We start from the raw sequence: 24655 nt of genomic DNA, 5'->3' as shown, positions 1-24655 counted from the left end.
GGCTTGAAGGAAGCTTAGACTCAAAACATGGGAAGTTGAGTGAGAATTAATTGTTCTCCTGTCTCCAGAAGATCCTATGCTCTTTGGCAATGACAGAAGGAACTCTACAGAGGAGAGTTATTGAATATAGAAGAACATACGATTGACGAAACCTGAGAGTGAATGTGGGGAAGAGGAAAGTAACGATACTTGAGAGAGAGAGAGAGAGAGAGAGAGAGAGAGAGAGAGAGAGAGAGAGAGAGAGAGAGAAAGTGATATGTGAGTGTTCCGAATATTTGACCGTATCAGTAATGTGAGTGTGTAATGATGCATATGTGGGAAATGTATTATAATAAGATGGTACGATGATAAGTGGGGACGGTTAATGAGTGAGTAGGACGTATGATTGATTGATTGATTGATAAAACGCATGGCACCGCAACAACATGGTCATATGGCGCCGTATAAGCAAAAATATAAGCAGTAGAAATATAAACAACATTAAAAATTAAACTCCATATTAAAAACTAAACATCAAAGTAAAAACAGTGGAATCATAAAAGGTGAAGGAGGCCAGCCTCCCTCAGAAATAAAAACAAATCGTCCCCAGGGGTACCAGGTTCTCTCCCAAGCATCGAAGAGAGACAGTAAGCACCACCCTCCCCTCGGTGCCTCAATAGCAGCCTCTGACGTAAGTCGCCCAAACTGGGACACTCAACCAGCAAATGCCTGACAGTAAGGGGAACCATACAGTCATCACAGAAAGGCTGCACACCTCCACACATGAGGAACTCATGTGTGAGCTTGGTATGTCCAATGCGAAGACGAGCCAGAACAGTTTCTAACTTACGAGGTATTGTAAAACAAACTCTCTGAGAGACGAACTAGGTGACTTCCTTTAGCTTGCTGACAGGAACGCTATCCCACCGTAACCGCCAACAAGCACGAACAGCAGACAACACTGAAGTGCGTAAATCAGTAGCAGGTAAAGGGCAAGGAGCACGAACAGGTTGTAAAGCTGCAGCCTTAGCAAGTGCATCTACCCTTTCATTACCTATGACACCAACATGTGCCGGAACCCAGCAGAAATCCGCTCTCTTCCCTCGACGACGAATGAGGAACAGCCACTCCAAAATAGCTAAAACTATAGGATGGGAAGAGTTGAAAGAGTCCAGGGCCAAAAGTGCCCCTTGAGAGTCGCTAAAAATAGTAAAACGATTGCCATGGTGAACAAACACCAACTTCAGGGCTAAAACTATAGCTGATAACTCTGCAGTAAAAACTGTGGCAGCCAAAGGAAGACTACCTCCACGGCTAAAATTGGGAAATACCACTCCAAAACCTACACCAGAGGCGGATTTAGAGCCATCAGTATACACAGGCACAGATCCACCATGACTAGAAGAATGTTCTAAAAATAACTGTAAAAGACACTGAGGAGCAACAGAATCCTTGGAGTCTGCAAAAAACCTGCAGTAGGTCACCTTGGGCAAGATCCATGGAGCAACCCTCGGGATCCGAACAGGACTGACAGGTACTGTCAACAAACCAAACTCCTCCATGATATCCCGAACCCTATAGCCAAACGGACGAGGCATGCGAGGATGTCTACTATAATACAAAAAACAAGACTGTTGCATCACACACTTACAGACAAGTGAGTCTGGAAGGCGACAAATTCGGAGCCAGCACCGTGCTGCAACAGACTGACGCAGTAGATCTAAGGGAGGCACACCAGCTTCCACCAACAAGCTGGAAATTGGAGATGACCGAAAAGCCCCAGTTGCAAGGCGAAGACCAGAATGATAGACAGCATCTAGGGTTTTTATTGTGGCCTCTGTGGCAGACGAGTAGATCTCGCAGCCATATGACATCTTGGAGGCTACAAAAACCTGAAACAAATGCAAGAGTGTCCTCCGATCAGCACCCCAAGAGGTATGGGACAGAACGCTCAAAAGATTGAGAGCCTTCATACATGATGCTTTAAGACTTGCCATGTGTGAGACCCAAGTCAAACGACAGTCAAACGTCAGGCCCAAGAATTTCGTCTCTTCCACACAATGGAGTCTCCTGCCACAAAGCTGGAGATCAGGGTCTGGGTGTACCCCTCTCATCCTACAGAAGTGCATAGCCACAGTCTTAGAAGGAGAAAACCGAAAACCCTTGGAAGTGGCCCAGGCAGAGATCTTGTCCAAGGCAAGTTGCATACGCCACTCAATAGCAGACATGCGGGAGCCTGAAAACCATATAGCTAAATCATCCACATAAAGGGATGAGGATACCCTGGTAGACACAGTGTCGAGAATATCATTGATGGCCACCGCAAATAGGGAAACACTTAAGACACTCCCCTGTGGGACACCTTCCTCCTGGCAGAGTGGTGCAGAAAGGGTAGAACCCACACGGACCCGGAACACACGATCAGTCAAGAAGTCTCTAAGCAACACAGGCAGACGACCACGTAAACCAAAGGCATGAAGTTCTTGGAGGATGCCATGGCGCCAGGCAGTGTCATAAGCCTTCTCAAGGTCAAAGAACACAGCCACAAGATGTTGCTTAGAGGCAAAAGCTTCACAGATTGATGCCTCAAGTCTGATAAGGTTGTCGGTAGTGCACCGTAATTTCCGGAAGCCACTCTGCAAAGGAGAGAGAAAACCACCCTTCTCTAGAAACCACATAAGCTTGACATTGACCATCTTTTCAAACAGTTTGCACACGCATGATGTCAAACTAATAGGACGATAGTTGGAGATATGGGAATGGTCCTTACCAGGCTTTGGAATGGGAAGGACAACAGCCAACTTCCAACTCTTGGGCATAGAGCCCTCACTCCAAGCCCTGTTAAAAAGGTCCAATAAGAATTGAATTGAATCAGTCAGCAGATGACGTAGCATAGCGTATGGAATGTCGTCAGGTCCAGGAGTAGTGTCACCACACTCCAAGAGGGCAGCACGCAGCTCTCGGAGACTAAAGTCTAAATTATATGGCTCTCCGCCACGAGAGCTAAAGTCAAGACCAAGCCTCTCCTGATTCCTATGAAAGCTAGCATATGGCCTAGAAGGATCCTTTTTTGAGACAGCGCAAAACTGATCTGCAAGAGCAGAGGCTACTGCATCAGGTGCAGACACTAGGTTTCCGTGAAGTCGCAACACCGGTGGAGAGGGGGGCGTGAACCTATCAGAAATCTTGCGCACCTTTTTCCACACACTAGGCATTGGAGTAGAGGATGTAACTGTAGACACATACGACCTCCACGAGTTTCGGCGAACATTCTTCATGACCCATCTGTAGTGAGCACGTGCTTTGCGAAACTGGATTTTTAGGAAAACAACATCATGATTGGCAAAATACCGACGGGCAGCCACTTTGTAAGTTCCCTTTGCTATAGAGCAGTCGTCATTCCACTATGGCACAGGTCTCTGGGAAAAAACACCAGAAGTCCGTGGGGTGGAATGGACCCCTGCTGAGAAAATGGTCTTAGTAAAAGAATGTTCAGCATCGTCGACAGTTGAAAAATCAGTAACCCTGCTGGCAAATACACATAGTTCCTCAAAGAGAGACCAATCAGCCCTATCCAGACACCAGCATGGCATACGGGCTGCAGGAACAGAGCGAGTAGTCTGGACCAACACGGGATAATGGTCACTGCCATGCAGATCATCCAAAACCACCCAAGAAAAATCAAGGGCACAATCAGAGGAGGAGATGGTGAGGTCAGTGACAGAGTATGTGTCAGTCTGAACATGGAAATGGGTCGACCTCCCATCGTTGAGGACAACCAAATCTAAATCCCCAACCAAAGAGGCAAGATCACCCCGGGGATTTGAAAGTGAGTCACCCCACAAAGGATGGCGGCCATTAAGGTCACCAAGGAGAAGAAAAGGGGGTGAAAGTTGGCAGATAAGGATTTCCAGATCTGCACACATAACAGGGATGGAAGGTGGAAGGTACAGACAACAGATGGTATAGCACCTCCCAACGTGCATCTGTACTGCTAGAACTTGAAGGGGAGACTGTATCTCAAAGGAAATAAAGGGGACATCAGAACGGCACAAAATTGTACATCCACCTCTGTGACCACCAGTAGGAGACACATGGAGGACCTCATACCCCCAAATAGAAGGGAATTGTTTATCCCCCATCATTGTCTCCTGAAGACAGACACAGAGCGGGCTCAGAGCAGAGAGTAATAACTGCAATTCTTCCCAAATCGCCATGGCACCTCTACAATTCCATTGGAGACAAATTGGTACTGATTGAGCCATAATGAGTAGTAATAAATAATATGAAATGAGAAATATCAAGGCTATGTAGCAACCTGACTGGGAAGGGTGTGAAAGCCCTTCTTCCTAGGCATGGAGCTCTGCCTTACCAAACGAGAAGACAATGAAGATTTAGAGTTTCCATGGATGGAAGGGCCCTTACCTCGAGACCGGTCTCGTCTATCGTCAGAATGAGCCCGAGGCACAGAGGCTGTCCTGGAAGACCCACTTGTTCCGGCCACACCCCTGCGTGGGAGCCTGGCTGGCACCTTGGGGCCAACCAGACCTTCCCCAACCGAATCTACCAAGGCCTGGCTGCCAGGTGACTGATAAGAGGGAGCCGGTGACCGAGCCCTTTGAGTATCCAAAGGCCCAGATTCTGACACATCTGAGCAAGAAGCAGGGACTGGGATCTTAGAAAGACCGTCAAGAATACCCACCGACTTAGGTGCCTCCACTGCCTGGGTTGCTGAGCGAAGAGCCCCCTCAGAGTCCGCATGTGGCACAGAAGTTTGAACCTTAGGTGGAGGGGAATCACTCAAAGACTCCTCACTCCTCACCCGTTTGAGGTTGGTAGATGCGATCTCCATCTCCATGCCAGAACTTGGGGATGCACTAGAAACTGTAGAGGCACACTGTGAAGTAGACTGAACATTAGTATCAGAGCAAGCAGATAGTACAGGAGCAGCAGCCATTACAGGAGGAGCAGCTGATACAGGATTAGTAGTTGGAACAAGAGTATCGGTTGGTAGAGTAGTAGCAGCCGGGACAGGAGTAGCAGCCAGTACAGGAGTAGCAGCCGGTACAGGGGTAGCTGCTGGTACAGTAGTAGCAGCCGGTACAGAAGCAGCCGCCAGACAAGATGCAGACTGCAAAGGTATTGGACTTTCTGAGAGACCACAAAGAGAGGTAGTAGGACGTCTGGTATCAGACAAGGGATGAGGAGTAGGGTCAGAATGTGGAGCAGGGGCTCCATGACGGCACACAACAGGTTTTGACCGAGAAAGAATAGAAGCAAAGGACACACCAGGGTGGACATACATAGACAGGACACGTGTCTTAGCTTCGGTAAAACTCAGCCTCTCGGAGGCTCTGAGAGACAAAATTTCGTGTTCCATTTTGTAACGATCACAAGATTTAGAAGAAGCAGCATGCTTACCACCACAATTGACACAAGTTACAGGGCCAGGGCATTCCACACCCTCATGAATATCTAAACTACATAACGCACAGACTGCTGGAAGACCTAGTGCAAGGCACCTACAAGTCCGGCCAATATGACCGAAACGTTGACAGTGGAAACATCTACGAGGCATAGGGACATATGGCCTAACTTTGTACCGGTACCATGCAGCGTTAAGAACAGCAGGGAGGCTCAAGGAATCAAAGTCACAATCAAGGATGGAGTTGGCACAAGGTCACCATTTATCTTCTTCTTAATTCTCTCAATCTTTATTACATTCTGGGCAGACAACACTTCAACAAGGCATGCCTCATCATAAGTCAATAGTTCCTTAGCATAGACAACGCCAAGAGAATGATTCAATGAAGCATGGGGGAAGCATGTAACTGACTGACCAGAAAGCTCTGCTAAAGATAGAATAGTCCACTCTGAGAAGGGTCAGACACCTCTACCAACAAACTGCCATCAGCCTGTGGAACAACTTTAGGGGTCGCACCACAAGCAGTGACCAGTTCTCGATGGGTCCAGAAAATGTCACATTTCCGGAGGTCTACTCCAGCAGGACCATGTATGACCAAGAACTTGTTGAAAGGTGCAGGAGGAGGAACAAGTAAATAATCCATAATACGTACAAAAACCTTCATTCCCCCACCCCCCCACCCACCACGGAGCCCAACAGGGGGAGGTCATATGTCAGGGCCAGTACCACTGACGACCCCAGGGGTAGCGGAGGAATATACGCAGGTAACCACTGGGGGACCTAGGCAAGGGTGACTCCAGGACGATAGGAGCCACCAGGCCCCCCAGTGCCCACTTGACCCTAGCCAACGCATGACCAGCCGATTGACCTAGTCGGGCCCAACTAGGCCACCCGTCTAGCCAGAATAAGGGACCAAAGAGGTGTATTTTTAGCTGCAGGGCGCAGCGTGCAGCATCGCTCAACCTCCAGGACTCCCGTCTCCCAGCATTATGGGACGCCACGCACGGCAAACACGTGGGGAGGCAACAGTCCCGCCCTAGATGGCAATGGGTATGGACTAACATCACCAGCAGACCTCCTCCACCAGTGATGTAGGGGGTGCTTGGTCCACGAGGCCGACAAATACCGAACCCTACAAAGGTAGGCATGCCTCCAAAGTAGGTGGCACCGACAACCACGCTTCAAGCCCCACCACCACGTCAAGGTTACCCCCTGCAGCAGGGGTAGGACGTATGAAATATGCGAGAGGACACAGCAGGATAGGGCAAGGAGGGGTGTGGTGAGCAACTCCTTCAGTACAAGGAGATCTTTCACAGCTTCTTAATAATCCAAACGATTTTATCCAGCCTAGGAAAGTCTTTAGAACTGTAGGAGGTACATTAACCCCTTCACTACGACAGGTCTCAGTAAAGCTGAATAACTGTGTCTGACGGCAGAAAAAAAAGATGATTGTACTGAAGGGGTTGGGTGTAGGAGTGTGGTTATGAAAGAAATCTCTTCATGAGTCAGTTCCGTTCGCACTTCCAGTTTCTTCTTCGTCCCCTCCCATTGCTTTCTCCATCCTCCCCATTTCATGTACTCTTTCCTCTCCTTTTCCGCTCTCCCCTTCCCTACTATTTTTTCTTCCCATCTCCTTTTCCTTCCCCCCTCCCCTCACATCTATCTCCTCAAACAGGTAGCTACCAAACACCATAACAAAAATAAGAGTAAGTAAGGATGTTAAGAATACAGTTTAATCAAAGGACTGATGTTATATTTGGTAGGAGTGCTTATTAATTGGAAAAACGCTTATGAATATGGCCCCAATATTCCGAGAGCTTAAATGCTGGGTAAATGATTGCGTCGCTTATTGTACTACTCGTATTCATGCTGTTGGCTCTACCACAGTGTAGAACTTTCTTTCCCATCGTTTCTGGATTCTACCTCACCCCTTCCGTAGCTGGGAGAAAAAAAATGATGGTTATGATGATGATGATGTATCCAGATATTTCAGCAGGTCTTTTAATATGCCAGTAATGCCTCTTTCACACACGAAGGAGTTTGAAAGTGCGATAATTTAGCGTGAAGGTGAGACCACGAGCAGCCTGTAAAAAGTTAACCAGAAATTAAGTCTCATGGATTTCCCTCTCCTCTCCCCCTTGCCCCCATCTTTCCCTCCCTCTTTCACTGGCCCTCTCCTCTTCCTCCCCCCTCCCCTCTTTAAGTTAGGACGGTCAGACTGTTGGGCATAGTCTGTTTTCACCTTATTTCTGTTCACCCAGCAGTATAACTAGGGATCTGGATGTAAATTCGACTGTTGCAGGTCGTGTTGTAGGGCAAGAATGGGATTACCCAAAACTGCATTTCTAACTTAAGCCCTTGAATCACATAATGTGTTTTACTGGGTTATTCTTGCCATTTCCAAGGGTTTAATTATTATTATTATTTTTTATTTTTTTTTAGCGTAGGAAGAATGTTCAAACGAGAGGGGCTAGATGCTACAGTTAATAACCTCTTCGCTACCAGAAATTCTTCATGAAGTTGAATGAAATCGTCTGGTGATGGTTTGATTAAAATCAAAATAATGTCAGCGTGTTGAAAGAGTTAATGAACCTCATGCAGTCGATTGAAATAAATAATTACTGAATCATTAATGAGAGAGAGAGAGAGAGAGAGAGACTATCACTGAAGTGCTGTACGCTACAGCAGTTACTGTATACGAACGTATATGATGAATATAATTGTAATGCTAGGTGAAATAAGCTCGACTTCTCGGTCCTAGAACACCTACCGTGTAGCGGGGTCCTCTTTCGAGACCGGGGCTTAGTGCAATAAAGAGAGGCAGGACACAAAAACTTCAGGCAATAACCTTTACACGTATATTACCACAGTCAGACACAAGACAAAATACGGATATTACAACACGAATAGTGACACAGAAATAAAACCTTACTTAGGATATTAGTATCTCGCAGGATACTAACTTAACCACTACGGTTGCCAATACAGAAAGTCTAGTGAACAGGTGTACAGGGAACACTGACGCGCGGGAGGGGGAGTTCACATGAGGGGGGGGGGGGTGGACGGACTCGTGACGAGCCGGAACAGAGTTATAGTAATATTGGGAAAGGATACGTCTTTCTAATTTACTCTTAGTATCACTTGATAGAAAAAGGGCTTTGACATTTGATCTGTCGCTCGTTTATATTACGTTAGTTATGGGGAGGAGATGTTGAAGGGAGAGAGGGAATAGCGGTAATACAAAGGGGACGGATATTATTATCACTTTCTATTGTTTTCTGACAGCAAGGGACATATGTATACTTTCACTACAGAGACTTCTTCAGGGGAAGAGTTCTTACAGGTTTCTTATGAGGGCGTCACTTATGAGTCAGAGTTCTCGGTATTCACTCACTGTTCTCATCCTTACTAACTCGTCCGTGATTTTACTCGCCCTGCTACTGGGCATGCATTTAGTCACCATATCACTGTAACTTGTTTTCTAGGGCAACGTCACACTTAACCTAAATCACTTTCACTGTTTCTGGGGCATCACCACACTTATCATGAGTCACTCATCGTGGGGGGGCGGGGGAGAAACACGCCGGTGCCAATTCTGCCGGGGTAGGGGCACCGCCAAGGGGAGGCGTGCCGAGAGGGCACAGAACAACTCGTAGGGGCGTCCTCTCGCATCCAGGGCTACAGGTGGCGAAGGGGTCCGCAGTCTCTGGGCTGGGCTCAGGGGTGTGACCCTCAGGACTGGGGCCGAACAGCTCCAGAACCTCTGGTTTAGGTCTCAGCCGGAGGTGGGAGTCTTATGCCGTCTTGGGGGCGTAGGGAGATCACGCCCGGGCGTCCTGGGGAGGGTCTGGAGAGGCTGAGGACTGCGGTCCCCAGGGTCTAGGGGCGCTGACAGGGAGGGACTGCGGCACTGGCCCACACCGGGGTCTGTCAAGTGAGTCTTCTCCAGAGCCAGGCGTAGGGAGTGGAGGCCAGGGGAGGCTGTGAGGCCTGGCGGGGATGCTCTGGTACGGTAGGTCCGGGCTCTTGTCTCCTGTCGAGGCGATGACTCACTCAATGCCTCCCTTTGTCTGTGGGGCCCGGCAATTGGCCGTGGCTGCCCAGGGGCACAACTATCAGGTGCCAGGGCCCGGCAATTGGCCGTGGCCTGAGTGGGGGAGTCAGCGCACCTCTGTACACCTTCGGAGCGGCAGTAGGCCGTCTGACGAAGGCGGGAGCAGGAGTAGGCCGTCTCCTGCTTCAGGAGGGAGGAGCGGCAATTGGCCGTCTCAGGGGCAGCACCTTCGGAGCGGCAATGGGCCGTCTGGCGAAGGCGGGAGCGGCAGTAGGCTGTCTCCTTCTGCAGGAGGGAGGAGTGGCAGTAGGCCGTCTCGAGGGCACCACCTTCGGAGCGGCAATTGGCCGTCTGACGAAGGTGGGAGCGGCAGTAGGCCGTCTCCTTCAGCCGGAGAGGGGAGCGGCAGTAGGCCGTCTCCTTCTGCAGAAGGGAGGAGCGGCAATAGGCCGTCTCTGTAGGGGTACCTTCGGAGCGGCAATTGGCCGTCTGGCGAGGGCGGGAGCGGCAGTAGGCCGTCTCCTGAGGGGCGCTGTCCGGAGTTATGAGAGCAACTCCACCCCTAGCTGATTCAGCAATCCCACTCCCTGAAGGTAGTGTCCTTCTCCTGCTATGGTGACGGCGCGACGGTTGAGTGACATAGGGGCGCACGGCCCGGGCTGACGTATATCATTGTTGTGCTGTATCCCGTCATCTGGTGGCGGCTACTCCGTGGGGTCCGGGTGGGGGTGTCGGTAAGTTCCCGGGGGCACTGGGCTGTACACCACTCGTCTCATTTTCGGGGACACTATGGTATTCCTCACTTGTTTCCTTCTTGGGGGCACTACGTTGTAAGTCACCCATTTCACCACTCTCTCCCTGTGAAAAGTCACGTCCCCGTGGCTGAAGGTGGTATACGTGCGTGTCGTGGGTGGGGTACGCAGGCTGGAGGTGTTGTAACATGGCCTGCCAGGCGGTGGTGTAGGGGTTTTCTTCCTGCTCAGCATCGCAGGTGAGGAAGAGCGTGGAGGCGGTGAGGGTGGACCGGAGGAGGGTAAGCAGATGGTGTGGTCCTCTGAGTTGACGATTCTTGCCGATGGTCGGTGCCCATATGGCTCATCTCATCTTCATCCTTGTCGGTGTTATTGCTGGTGTGGTAGGGAGCTGTATGCTGGACACTCTGATGAAGGCAAGTGGTTGGGAGAGGCGGCCAGAACATGTGATGGATGTTTTGAGGGTGGGTGTGGGTGGTGATGTGGGTGTGCGGGGTTGGTGAGTGTGTGGTGCGTGGGATGCGCAACCGTGGGGTGGCGGGGGTGTGGGCGGCGCAGAGTGGGGAGCGGGGTGTGGGGTGAGTGGGTAGTGGTGTCGTGGGGTTGTGAGCGGTGCGGATGGGGGTGGTGGCTGACGGTGTGTGGTGCTGGAACTGTGGTGGTTTGGCAGGGGCTGTGGAGTGGGGTGTGGCAGGTGGTGTATGTAGTCGGAGGCAAGGAAAGGTGGGGTGAGGTGTAGGGGGAGAGGGAACCGGTGGTGGTGGGGAGATGCGGCCTCACGGTGTTGCCTGAATGTTCAGGGATGGGGCGGTGCAGATGGTGGGTGGTGGGGTGCAGGGTGTGGTGGGCGGCGAGGCATCTGGTGAGGTTATTGGGGAAGAGATGGGGGTCCGTGGGGATGGTGAGGTTGACGGTGGGGTAGGGGAGGTGAGCGAGGAAAAAAAGGTGGGTGAGGATGAGGAGGAGGAGGGTGTGATAGGGAAGGTGAATGAGTTGACCATGTGGGCGGGGAAAGCGAGTGGTGGTGAAGTGGTGGTGGTGGGTGGTGCGGGGTGGTAGGTGGAAGGCAGTAGACAGGGGGAGGTGGTTTTAGGAAGTAGGTTAGGGAAAGATGAGGGAAGGGTCCTAGGAGGCCTGTGAAGGGGGAGGCAGGTTCTATGTTGAGGGGGTATAGTGGTGTGTGGGGTGGGAAGGTTAGAAAATAGGGGTAGGAATAGGGGAAGGTAGAACAGAAGAGATAGTGAGAGGGGAGGAAAAGGAAAGATGATGTTTCCCCCTGTCGTAGACTGGTGGAGATGTGAGGTGGCCCCCGCCATGATGGTGGCATGCGGGGGCAGTGGGGGGGCACTTTTTGTGTTTTCTTTTTTGTATTTTCTTCCCCTGAGGCTTAGGGGAATTTGCGTATAGTGGGGAGGTTTGTAAGCGCCCTCGTGTCATTTGGCTGCGCTGGGCATCTTCTAGCTGCTCACGGATGTCGTGGATAGGGCATCCGTGGCAGCATGGAGAAAATTTCCACGGGTTGACGGTGATGAGGTCAATGGGGAACTGATTTATTTCACCGATGCGTTGAGGGCTGGCATGGACGGCTAGAAGGTGCCTCATGAAACTGATATCTTTATCCAGTTCTCCCGTCAGTTCGTGTATTATGAAATGTTCTTTAATGAAACCGGGGAGAATCCTGAGGAGTGTATGAAACGTGAGTTGTTCCCAGGTTTCTTCATATGCCTCTGGGTAGGCAGTGGTGACTCGGCGTCTTGCCAGAGTTAGGGTATCATCTAGATTCCCGTCAAATATTAGACTATCCAGTTGGGATGGTGCCACCACTTTCCCTAATGATGGGGTGATGGCCTGAACAATGAACTCTGTAAAGTTCTGCCAGGTGAGCTCCGGGACGATTTTCGGTGCTATGTTCACCGCCACTTTGCGCAATAGTGGTAGTGTGACTGCAATTTTCTGTTGCTCATTTTCAAAGCCAATATCCAGTAAGGGTTTAATTATTGCCAGATACGTGTGTATATCGTACTGGTCAGGGTCAAACTTGGGTAACTGAACGTGGGGTTTAGTTGCCACGTTGCCAAATATTTCTCACTACCTCTCTTTTACGCCCGGGTCAAGAACCACCGCTGGTCACCAGTGTAATGCTAGGTGAAATAGGCTCGACTTCTCGGTCCTAGAACACCTAACGTGTAGCGGGGTCCTCTTTCGAGACCCGGGCTTAGTGCAATAAAGAGAGGCAGGACACAAAAACTTCAGGCAATAACCTTTACACGTATATTACCACAGTCAGACACAAGACAAAATACAGATATTACAACACGAATAGTGACACAGAAATAAAACCTTACTTAGGATATTAGTATCTCGCAGGATACTAACTTAACCACTACGGTTGCCAATACAGAAAGTCTAGTGAACAGGTGTACAGGGAACACTGACGCGCGGGAGGGGGAGTTCACATGTGGGGGGGGGGGTGGACGGACTCGTGACGAGCCGGAACAGAGTTATAGTAATATTGGGAAAGGATACGTCTTTCTAATTTACTCTTAGTATCACTTGATAGAAAAAGGGCTTTGACATTTGATCTATCACTGTTTATATTACGTTAGTTATGGGGAGGAGATGTTGAAGGGAGAAAGGGAATAGCGGTAATACAAAGGGGACGGATATTATTCTCACTTTCTATTGTTTTTCTGACAGCAAGGGACATATGTATACTTTCACTACAGAGACTTCTTCAGGGGAAGAGTTCTTACAGGTTTCTTATGAGGGCGTCACTTATGAGTCAGAGTTCTCAGTATTCACTCACTGTTCTAACCCTTACTCACTCGCCCGTGATTTTACTCGCCCTGCTACTGGGCATGCATTTAGTCACCATATCACTGTAACCTGTTTTCTAGGGCAATGTCACACTTAACCTAAATCACTTTCACTATTTCTGGGGCATCACCACACTTATCATGAGTCACTCATCGTGGGGGGGCGGGGGAGAAACACGCCGGCGCCAATTCTGCCGGGGTAGGGGCACCGCCAAGGGGAGGCGTGCCGAGAGGGCACAGAACATCCCGTAGGGGCGTCCTCTCGCGTCCAGGGCTACAAGTGGTGAAGGGGTCCGCAGTCTCCGGGCTGGGCTCAGGGGTGTGGCCCTCAGGACTGGGGCCGAACAGCTCCAGAAACCTCTGGTTTAGGTCTCGGTCGGAGGTGGGAGTCTTATGCCGTCTTGGGGGCGTAGGGAGATCACGCCCGGGCGTCCTGGGGAGGGTCTGGAGAGGCTGAGGACTGCGGTCCCCAGGGTCTAGGGGCGCCGACAGGGAGGGACTGCGGCACTTGCCCACACCGGGGTCCGTCAGGTGAGTCTTCTCCAGAGCCAGGCATAGGAAGCGGAGGCCAGGGGAGGCTGTGAGGCCTGGCGGGGATGCTCTGGTACGGGAGGTCCGGGCTCTTGTCTCCTGTCGAGGCGATGACTCACTCAATGCCTCCCTTTGTCTGTGGGGCCCGGCAATTGGCCGTGGCTGCCCAGGGGCACAACTATCAGGTGCCAGGGCCCGGCAATCGGCCGTGGCCTGAGTGGGGGAGTCAGCGCACCTCTGTACACCTTCGGAGTGGCAGTAGGCCGTCTGACGAAGGCGGGAGCGGGAGTAGGCCGTCTCCTGCTTCAGGAGGGAGGAGCAGCAATTGGCTGTCTCAGGGGCAGCACCTTTGAAGCGGCAATGGGCCATCTGGCGAAGGCGGGAGCGGCAGTAGGCCGTCTCCTTCTGCAGAAGGGAGGAGCGGCAATAGGCCGACTCTGTAGGGGCACCTTCAGAGCGGCAATTGGCAGTCTGGTGAGGGCGGGAGTGGCAGTAGGCCGTCTCCTGAGGGACACTGTCTGGAGTTATGAGAGCAACTCCACCCGTAGCTGATTCAGCAAACCCACTCCCTGAAGGTAGTGTCCTTCTCCTGCTATGGTGACGGCACGACGGCTGAATGACATAGGGGCGCACGGCCCGGGCTGATGTATGTCGTTGTCGTGCTGTATCCTGTCGTCTGGTGGCGGCTACTCCGTGGGGTCCGGGTGGGGGTGTCGGTAAGTTCCCGGGGGCACTGGACTGTACACCACTCGTCTCATTTTCGGGGCACTATATTATTCCTCACTTGTTTCCTTCTCGGGGGCACTACGTTGTAAGTCACGCATTTCAATAATATTTTCACAACAGTAACGACTGCATCCAGCACTGTGAACTTCCGGCGAGCAGCCAGCTACCACTGCTTTCGTTTATTGTTACTGGCTCGCACAGAGGAATAATTTCCCTGGTGTGCTTTTGTCTGTGCATTTACACATTGGAAAGAAATATTAGCAATTATTCCTCTTGTCATTGGGGATTCTTGGAATCTTGGAAGTCAAAAATAAGCACAGTGAATGCAGGCTAAGCGTAAACAAAGTAGACTACGTTGCTTCAGTGTGAGTGGTGACGTCACGACCAATCAGAGGCCGTTTCAGAGTCACGTGATTTTTCAGCTACTTTATGTTGTTTTCATGTTTCTGCACAATTTTGGGGGGGAAATAATGGTTGACATAGTTATTTTCTGCGTATTTTTTAACCATACAAGTATCTTACTTCGAAAAAATTTTGTCCGGAAACTCGTCTATTCTGGGGTGGCCGAAGAACTTGAGGGGTAGGGGGGGCGCGGGGATGTTCCGGTGGTATGAGTGTCCAGTGGGTTGGCCAGGCATATTTCATGGGTGGTCAGTGCCACCTGGATCACCCCTTTAACTACGCCACTAAATAAATTTGAATCTGTATGAGTGATGAGGTTACCCTGTATCCTATCTCACAGCCGGAAACAAGAGTCAGGAAGAATGATGATGACGATGATGATGGTAAATGAAACTGAAGTGGCAAGTGCGTGTGTAATAGAACTTGATCCTGCTCCCCTCTATATAAATGGTAATTTTGTTCAGACGATTACATATAAACTATTCTGCGTTTAATCATGGAGACTGAGAGGATGATGAGGGAGCGCCAGCGAATAATCTTATATTCACACTTTGGTTACCTAATGAGTCCAGTATTACATAGTGCTGTGGAAATTAATCTGAGACTTATTTTTTATGTTACTGTTGTTGCTGTTACAACCCCAGGATCATCTCGATGTGTCCCCAGTGGACGTCAGGAAACCGCCCACTTCTACAGTGTTCTCCGAGAGATCTTGTCTCTACAAGGTTATGATGAAGGATTGTTTGCGTTGTGATATGTGGTGCATGCAACGAGTAAGTGTACTGTGGTGTGAGAGGCCTTATTACAATGTGGGCACAGTGGGTTGTTTTATGTTGGTATTGTGGTAGGGAATGGTGATGGCCACATTGTAATTTGGTTATATACACTCGTCTTTCTGTGGGTTGGGTAATATAGCTATGTATATGCATTCGTGTCAGTTGGTAGGGTAGTTTCTGGGAGTGGATGTCGAAGCACCAAAATTCATGTCACTCGTAATAAAGAACTCCTGGCCGTAAGTGCTGGAATATTCAAGCCTTTCACAACGATGATTTTTTATTCATGCTGCGGGAGGTCGATTTTATTCAATTTAGTAATGATTTTTTGCAGCTGTAGGTGTTAAATACAATTGTTGTTAACCCCTTCATTATAAGGGTGCTGTCTTTGAATGAAATATTCTTGTTGCATCATGAGTAAACGCAAAAATTGTTATTGTTTAAAGGAGTTAAAATCTGCTTTAAGCTGCTTTAAATAAATGGCCGTCCAGTTACAAGAATTTTTAAATAATCGTAGTAAAATAAAGTCGTCTGTTCAGCAGTCAGAATGGAAAAAAAGTCTTGCAAATGAGTGTAGAAAATTTTCCCTCAATTTGAAATGTTCTAAGATCCGGAATTTACTAGTCAGTAACTGGAATAAATAACCACCTGCTGGAAATTTATAGAAATGATTAAGACTGTCTTTAAAAAAAGAAAAGAATGTGGTATTAATGAAAAAGGTTAAAAGCGAATCGATAAATATTATTGACAACAAGAAAAAATGTTAAGCAGAAGACCGCTGCTTTCTCACAGCCTGCCCTCAGTAAATGAACTGACAGATAGATAACCTGAATACTCTGAAGAAAAATAATTAAGTAGGATAAATAGGAGAAAGTAGAATATTAATTCAATACAATTAGTGTGTGTTATTTTTTCCACTCTCTAGATGAGATAAGGAAATAAATATAATAAATAATTAAACATAATTTTTTTTTTTTAAGTGGGGTTTAAAAAAAACATTGTAGGGTGATATTATTCCGGCGAATTTAATCTGACTGGTGTATTTTTTCACTCACTGGGTAAAGCCAGTGAATTAAAGAAGAAAATTAAGTGGCATAGAAAGACAACACCTATTGTAAATAGGTGTTGACAGTATCACAGAATCTGACTTACTTTTCCTTTTAGACTTTCAGGCTGCACAGGGTGAAGTTGGGTAATGATCACGGGAGGGGAAGGGAGAGGATGGGAGAAGGGGAGGGGAGGATAGGTGGAGGAAAGGGGGAGGAATAGTGAGAGGAAGAGTGAGGAAATGGAGAAGAATAGACAGAAGAAAGGGAGAGAAAAGGGAAAAAAGGGGGAGTAGGAAACGAGAGAGGAGAGAGAGAGAGAGAGAGAGAGAGAGAGAAGAGGAAGGAGGAAGGAAAGGAGATTGGGATAGTTTAAGGAGAGAAAGAGAGAAAAAAAATGGTTGGAGGAAATGTGGAAGGAAGGAAGTTAGTGCGCGTCCCCTTATTATTTGGGTCCCCTCATTTCATAAGAAGGAGGGTGAGGTGAGGAGAAGAGGATGGCCGAATGGGTGGAGAAAGAGAAGGGGGAAGGAGAGGGGAAGGGGAAAGGACCAGCTTAAAAGAAGAAGAAGAAAGGAGAAGGAAAGGAATAAGAGAAAGAAAAGGGTGGAGTGGAAATGAGTAGATGAGGGGAAATGTCAAAAGAAAGAATGAGGATATGGGGAAGCGTTACTCATTTCATTCCATTTTATTTCCGGTTTTCCCATCGTTTAAGCTGTGGAGGTGATGGACTCCCATAAATCGTGATTCAATAAATGTAATGGGGTGGAGAGTGTCATTAGGCCTCCTGCCATTAAATTAGTGACCTGGGTATGGAGGTCATCTTTTTTTTTTTATTTATCATTTGCTAAATATGTTCACTTAATTGTCCATTTATCATTTCTTTCGATCCATTTACTTACTGTGTCTGCAACCAAATTTATGCTCTTCTTGTTTCTGTCTGCTTCCACTTTCTGCCCAGTACTTCAGAATCCGTATACTCCATTTTATTCCGTCTTGCATTTTCCATCTGCCTCACAATCAGTGCATTTGCTTTTGCTTCATTCTTTGTCAGCATTCTCCGCCTGTTCACTTCATTTGTTCACTTCGTTTTTACACTTCCTAAAACTATATTTCATTCCAGCTCCATTCTGGCCATTGCCTCTATCCACTGCCTTTTTAGATTTGGGAATATCTGTAGGCGCGGCCCTGTCCTTCTGCCTATCACTAAAGTTTTTCGGACAGAACGTGCTTCGCATCCGTAGACTTTAGCGACCCCCCGTATGACGACGCTAATGGTATTGAATCTGTCAGGTACTTTTGTACTTGTTCCAGCCACATTACGCCGGTCCATTCTCTCTCTTTATCCACTATCTGCACAAAGACTTGACAGATACCCACGATAATTTTGTAGCTGGATCATGTTCATAAACTGATGACTTCGTAATATTATTGATTTAAAATATATTCATTAATCTAAACCCTTACCATCTTGCCTTAGCAACAAAGCAATGATATGGCGTGTATAAATTATCACAATCTTTTTAAAACTTTTAAGGTGCTATTTTTGGCAGTATCTGTGTCCAGCAACGAGAGTAGGCCTATATTTTATCTAACATTGTAGTTTTTTTTTTTTCAACTGTTGTTTCATCATTGAATCCTGAGCTTATCCCTGAAGGTACTGTAGCATCATCGGTGCCATTCCCAGCTTTCTCCACTTGATGAGATTATCTGTCCACCTCTTCTCCTGCACTTCATCACTGTATCTTGTAAAAACTTCGTAACTTCTCGTAGTGTGTTTTGTAGATCAGTTATGCGTAAGATATACTCTTGGACGAGAGTGAGTAGGTTTGTAAGTAGATAATCTTAGTTCCCATTGTCATGCAATGACAGGAGAGGTAAAGATGAGTATGGGACTATGTTTAATTCTATTTGTCTTGAAAAGATTACCTAAAGCCTCTCACACACGACTGAAGTATAGAGTCCCGCTGTTACCTCCCAGACTTGTCTCGCTAGACCCCTTCTCTCTCTCCCTCTCTTTACAACCTTTCGGTTCCATAGCTAGCCCCCTTCTGACTTCTCCTCCTCTTCCTTTCCGTAAATAAGAACTTCCATCACGTGGGCTACAGTGTCGTCGAAATTTTCTAGAAGCCTGTATGTGTGTGTGTGTGTGTGTGTGTGTTTGTGTGTGTGTGTGTGTGTGTGTTTGTGTGTGTGTGTGTGTGTGTGTGTGTGTGTGTGTGTGTGTGTGTGTGTGTGTGTGTGTGTGTGTGTGTGTGTGTGTGTGTGTGTGTGTGTGTGGTCACGAGGCGCTGTTTGTAGGCTATTGTGCTGGTGTGAGACATTGGGGAGAGGTGCTAACGTCATTTCTTTTGGCCCCTAGGTTTGACATTGGCCTGTCCTCTAACCTATATTATGTATGTTGCTTGTTATTATGTATTAAGATATTTTACAGTCCTGACATCAGGACCGTCAGTTTGCTACTGCTTCTGTAGTTATTTGTTATTTCTTTTATTAAGGACTCGTTATCTCCTTTTTGCCCATTAAATGTCATAATGATATGCTGTATATGTTCTTTGTCTGTTACTTAATCCATCTCTCTTTTTAATCCCAAGTGATATCTTCTTTTGTAGTCCGATTATTTTAGTGCATTGTGCTGGTAACTTTCTGGTCACCATATACTTTAGAAAAAATCAACCCAAGTAGACTGAACATCAGGGTGACAAGTCAGAGACATATATTTTGTGGGGTAGAAATTTGTCATTTCTGCCTTATTAGAATGCTGATGTGTGCAGATAACTTTTTAACAATATCTGTATACCTCCATGCACGCTTGTCTGTCTGTCTGTCTGTCTATCTATCCATCTCTCTGTCTGTCTAGTATGATTATACTTATAATTATTTACATTAATTGCTTGTATGTCTAATCATGAAAACATAACTTTTCCTAATAGTGATTGTATTATATTTTTCAGGTAAGTTGCGTTCTTCTCCTGCCAGTCCCACAAATATGTAAGTATAAGAGAACACCTAACGTAGATACACTGATATATCAATTACTCAGCGCGGTATCTGGAAGAATCCTAAGACTCCAAACATGATACAATTCGTGACGCCTTTTGTGTGTGTGTGTGAGAGAGAGAGAGAGAGAGAGAGAGAGAGAGAGAGAGAGAGAGAGAGAGAGAGAGAGAGAGAGAGAGAGACAGACAGACAGACAGACAGACAGACAGACAAAACAGACAGACGGACAGACAGACAGATAGGAAGAAACACACACACACACACACACACACACACACACACACACACACACACACACACACTACTAATCTGTACACGTCTCAGGGTTCAGTATGAAGTTTTGATTGATCTTACTGTATATGAGGTAACAGCACAATTGATTTATTAAGCTTCACCTTATACATGGCGAAGCTCATCGTTTCCGTAAGTATTATTTTCTTTCTTTGCGCTTCTTTTCCTTAGATCTTGATGTTTTACAGGAAGGCACCCTAGGATCACCCAAGTACTTGTACCAAATATAAATGACCTTGACCTATTTTTGAATTTCATATACTCATTTTTTATGCCAAAATAGCATATTTCAAATTGAAATATCTCCGAAACTAATTGAGATACAGCTATTTGGTTAGTACTCCTACGATAGAAATGTTTGCTGAGAATTTTGGCTGACTGTTTTGCCATTTAGCCCAGTGGAAAGTAACGAATTCAAATTTACTCAGTGATTTTTTTGTCGCACGTTTTAGAGAATGCCACAGAAGCTGTTAAACTACAGATCTACATAAATATTGCTGTGGTCTCTCTCATTATCTGAAAGGAATATGGTTATAGTTAAGCATACAGTTAGCCAGTTATTGAGACAAATGTAAAATGTACCCATGCGTTCTTCCACACCTTTGTTTTCAGATCTTGTTGGTATTACACAAGAAGCTGCCTTAGGTTAATCTAAGTACATGTTCCAAATGTGAATGATCTTTATCTTCTTTTAAAGGTCACACACTTGTTTATGATGCCAAAATTTCGTACCTTATATACCATAAATTGGTATGACGAAGCTTCCTTATTGTGGCCACACAGTAAGTAAATAGGTAACTATTTATAATAATAATTAAAAAAAAAAAAATAATTATAACGACGACGACGAAAATGACGACAACGACGACGACGATGACAACGACGACGACGACGGCGACAACAACGACGACAACAACAACGACGACAACGACAACAAAGACACAACGACAACGACGACATCGACAACAACGACGACAACGACAATAACGACAACGACGACAACGATAACCCTGACACAGACAGAGGGCTGGTACTACAATCCCAGACAGATAATCTTTTCATACTAAACAGTCTAGACCAACATACCCATATCCCACACCAAGCCCTCTTCCTCCCATTATCTCCAGACATCACCTTCTGCTCCCCAAACCTCGCTCCCACTACATCATGGAAAGTGTTCAAAACCCTAGGTTCTGATCACCTCCCAATCATCATCACTACCAAAACCAGAATCACCCCAGCTGGCCACAAACACACATACACTAATTATAAGAGAGCCAACTGGGAGGCCTTTGTAATTGAAACAGAACAACATATTGAAACACTAAACAGTATACCCATCACAAACATCAACACCGCTGTGCACACTTTCAATACAATCATACAAAACGCAGACAAAAGACACATCCCTAGAGGCAACAGAAGGAGACACAACCCCAATTTCACACCAGAAATTCAAGGCCTCATCAAACAACGGGACACACTGCGACACTCCCCAACACCCCATACACAAGACACCATACAACAAAGACAAGAACTCAACACTCAGATAAACAGTAAAATATCAGAACAGCAAACACTAAACTGGAAAAATTACCTCCAAACACTTGACCACAAAACAAACATCAGCAAACTCTACAAAACACTAAACAGCATCACACTTTCCAACAGCAACACCACACAATCACACGCTGCCATCACAACAACAGCCACCATACCCTCAAACAAACATCAAGCAAACACTCTCATCAATCACTTTTCACAAGTCAGCCATCTAACCCCCCATCCGGAAGACCGACGTATCATCAGACGTAAGAGACAGTTCCCCACAGACTCAGACTACGCACCTTTCACTTACAACCAGACGAAGCACATCATGAACAACCTCAAGCACTCATCTGCCTGTGGACCAGACAACATAAGCAACATTCACCTTAAACACCTAGGACCACAAGGCATACATGCACTCACCAACATATCAAACTACAGCTACTCACACAACATAATACCCAACATCTGGAAGCATGGCAATATCATCACTATCCCTAAACCCAACAAAGACCCCACGTTACGCTCCTCACATCGCCCCATCACACTCCTCTGCACCCCCTCTAAAGCCACTGAACGACTGATACTACAACTAGTCACACCTCACATTCCCTTAGCCCAGTCACAACATGGCTTTAGGCCACTACACTCCACAAACACCCTTCTTACAGACCTTACACAGAGAGTTTTCGATGGCATGAATTCAGCTAGGCCACCACAAAGAACACTCCTAGTCACATTAGACATTAGCAAAGCTTTTGATGCCATCCCACGCCACAACCTCACAAACAAAATACTCAACACAAACATGCACAATAACACAAAAAGATGGCTGGCAAACTACTTAGCAGGCAGATGTGCACACGTAACATTTGCCGGTCAGTCTTCTAACATCAGAAACTTCACAAACGGCGTCCCCCAAGGATCTGTTTTGTCCCCTACACTCTTTAATCTATACATGCACGACGTACCCATACCCCACACACCACAGATACACATAGCTTCCTATGCAGATGATATAACTCTTGTATGTACACACCAAAATGCAAACACAGCTGCACACATCATTCAACCTTACCTCAACACACTACACGAATGGTTCACCACAAACAGGCTCAAAATAGCCCCAGCCAAATCTACAGTGACTCTTCTCACAAACTGGACAGCAGAACACAGTCACATCCCACACCTCACCATAAACAACACTCCCCTACCACACACACACACACACACACACACACACACACACACACACACACACACACACACACACACACACACACACACACACACACACACACACACACACACACACACACACACACACACACAATCCTTGGTGTAACATACAATACATCAATGTCATTTAAACAACACATCACAAACATTAAAAAAAAAAAAACATCAAGACTCAGTGCTTTGAGGTCACTTGCCCATACAACATTCAGACACAACAAAGAAACCACCACCACAGTATACAAACAATACATACGTTCAGTGATGAATTATGCAAGCCCTGCCTGGGCTTCTAACCTGACCAAAACACACTACAAAACTCTACAAACCATACAGAACAAGGCCCTAAAAATAATCACAGGCTGCACAGCTACTACACCCACAGACCACCTACATCAGGAAACCAAAATCCTCAAAGTCAAGGATCACCTAGACATGAGAGGCACCCAGTTTCTTGCTGCAGCCTCCACAAACCCACAATATCCACTACAGTACATGGCAGCACATCCACCCACACCAAGGAACATCAAAACAACACCCAGCACACGATATCATACACAAATACTGTCATCTCTCCCCCCTCGCCCACCTCAGACCAGCTTCCAGAAGCATATCCACACTCAGATCACTCGCCACTCCATTCAGTCACTTAAAGACAACACACAGCTGCATGCACGGCCTCCTGACATCCACCCTTCTGAATCCTATCTTCCTCGTGAGGACAGGGTCCACCTGGCCAGGCTGAGATGTGGGCACCATCCAGCCCTCTTAAGCTACCAGAGAGGCTGGATGACTCCGTTGCTGATGCCTGTTCAGGATGCAACACAGCACCCCATACTATTAAGCACATTATGGAAGACTGCATTGCACACAATCACCTACGCCAACAACACAACATACACTCTTTGAGAGCTCTGTGGGAAAGCCCGGTCTCGGCCATGGCCTTCCTAAGGGACTCGGGGCTGTTCGGCCAGACTGCCTAGGGAACAACTACTACTACTACTACTACAACGACGACGACGACAGCATCGACGACGACAACAACGACGACAACAACAACGACGACAACAACAATAACAACAACAATAATAACAACAACAATAGTAATAACAATAACAACACCAATAATAACAACAACAATAATAACAGCAATAATAGTAATAATAATAATAATAATAATAATAATAATAATAATAATAATAGTAGTAGTAGTAGTAGTAGTGATGGTGGTGGTGGTGGTGGTGGTGTGGTGGTGGTGATAATAGCATTAGAAATATTCACATATATTACTGATAGTAGCGGTATTAGTAGTTGTTGTAGTATTGATATTATTATTATAATTGGTAGTGGTAGTAACAGTAGCATTGTTGTTTTTGTTGTTGTTTTATTATTGTTTCTGTGGTCGCATCAAATCAATACTTGAAAAACGCAGAAACGGGGGATTCGAGGAAGGGAAAAAACTTGGAAGAAAATACTCAAGGATAAGAAAAAAAAAAAAAGAATTTCGCCATAGCCCGTCAGGTAGAATGCAGGTAAAATGGGAAGTATGGATAGAATGTATTGGGTAGAGTGTGAAGGCATGTTAGTTGACGGTGTGAAGGGTGGGGGTGTGAGGGATAAAGGGGTATGGGATGAGGGTGTGTGAGATGAAGTGCGAAGGGTGAGGTTGTGAGGGGTGAAGGTGTGTCAAGTGAGTGTATGAGGGATTAGGTGTGTTGGGTGAGGTTGTGAGGGATGAGGGTGTAAGGGGTGAGAGTGTGTGGCGTGAGGGTGTGAGGGGTGAGGGGTGAGAGTGTGAGGGATGAGGTGTGAAGGGTGAGGGTCGAGGGTGTGTGGGGTGAGGTTGTGTGGGATGGGAGTGTGTGGGTTTGGAGTGTGTGGAGTGAGGGTGAGAGTGGTGGGGGTGTGAGGAGTGATGGCGTGTTGGTGAGGTATGAGGGGTGAGGGTGTGAGGAGTAAGGGTGTGGGGTGAGGGCGATTGAGGTGAGGGTGTGAGGGGTTAGGGTGTAAAAGGTGAGGGTGTGAGACGAGAGTGTTGGGCAAGGGTGTGGGTTGAGGGTGATTGAGGTGAGATGT

This window comes from Coenobita brevimanus, chromosome 71, assembly GCF_032717465.1.
Source record: "Coenobita brevimanus isolate Jiangsu-jjx chromosome 71, ASM3271746v2, whole genome shotgun sequence".
Classification (NCBI taxonomy): domain Eukaryota; kingdom Metazoa; phylum Arthropoda; class Malacostraca; order Decapoda; family Coenobitidae; genus Coenobita; species Coenobita brevimanus.
The sequence above is the reverse complement of the archived record's forward strand: the minus strand, read 5'-3'. Positions refer to the sequence as shown.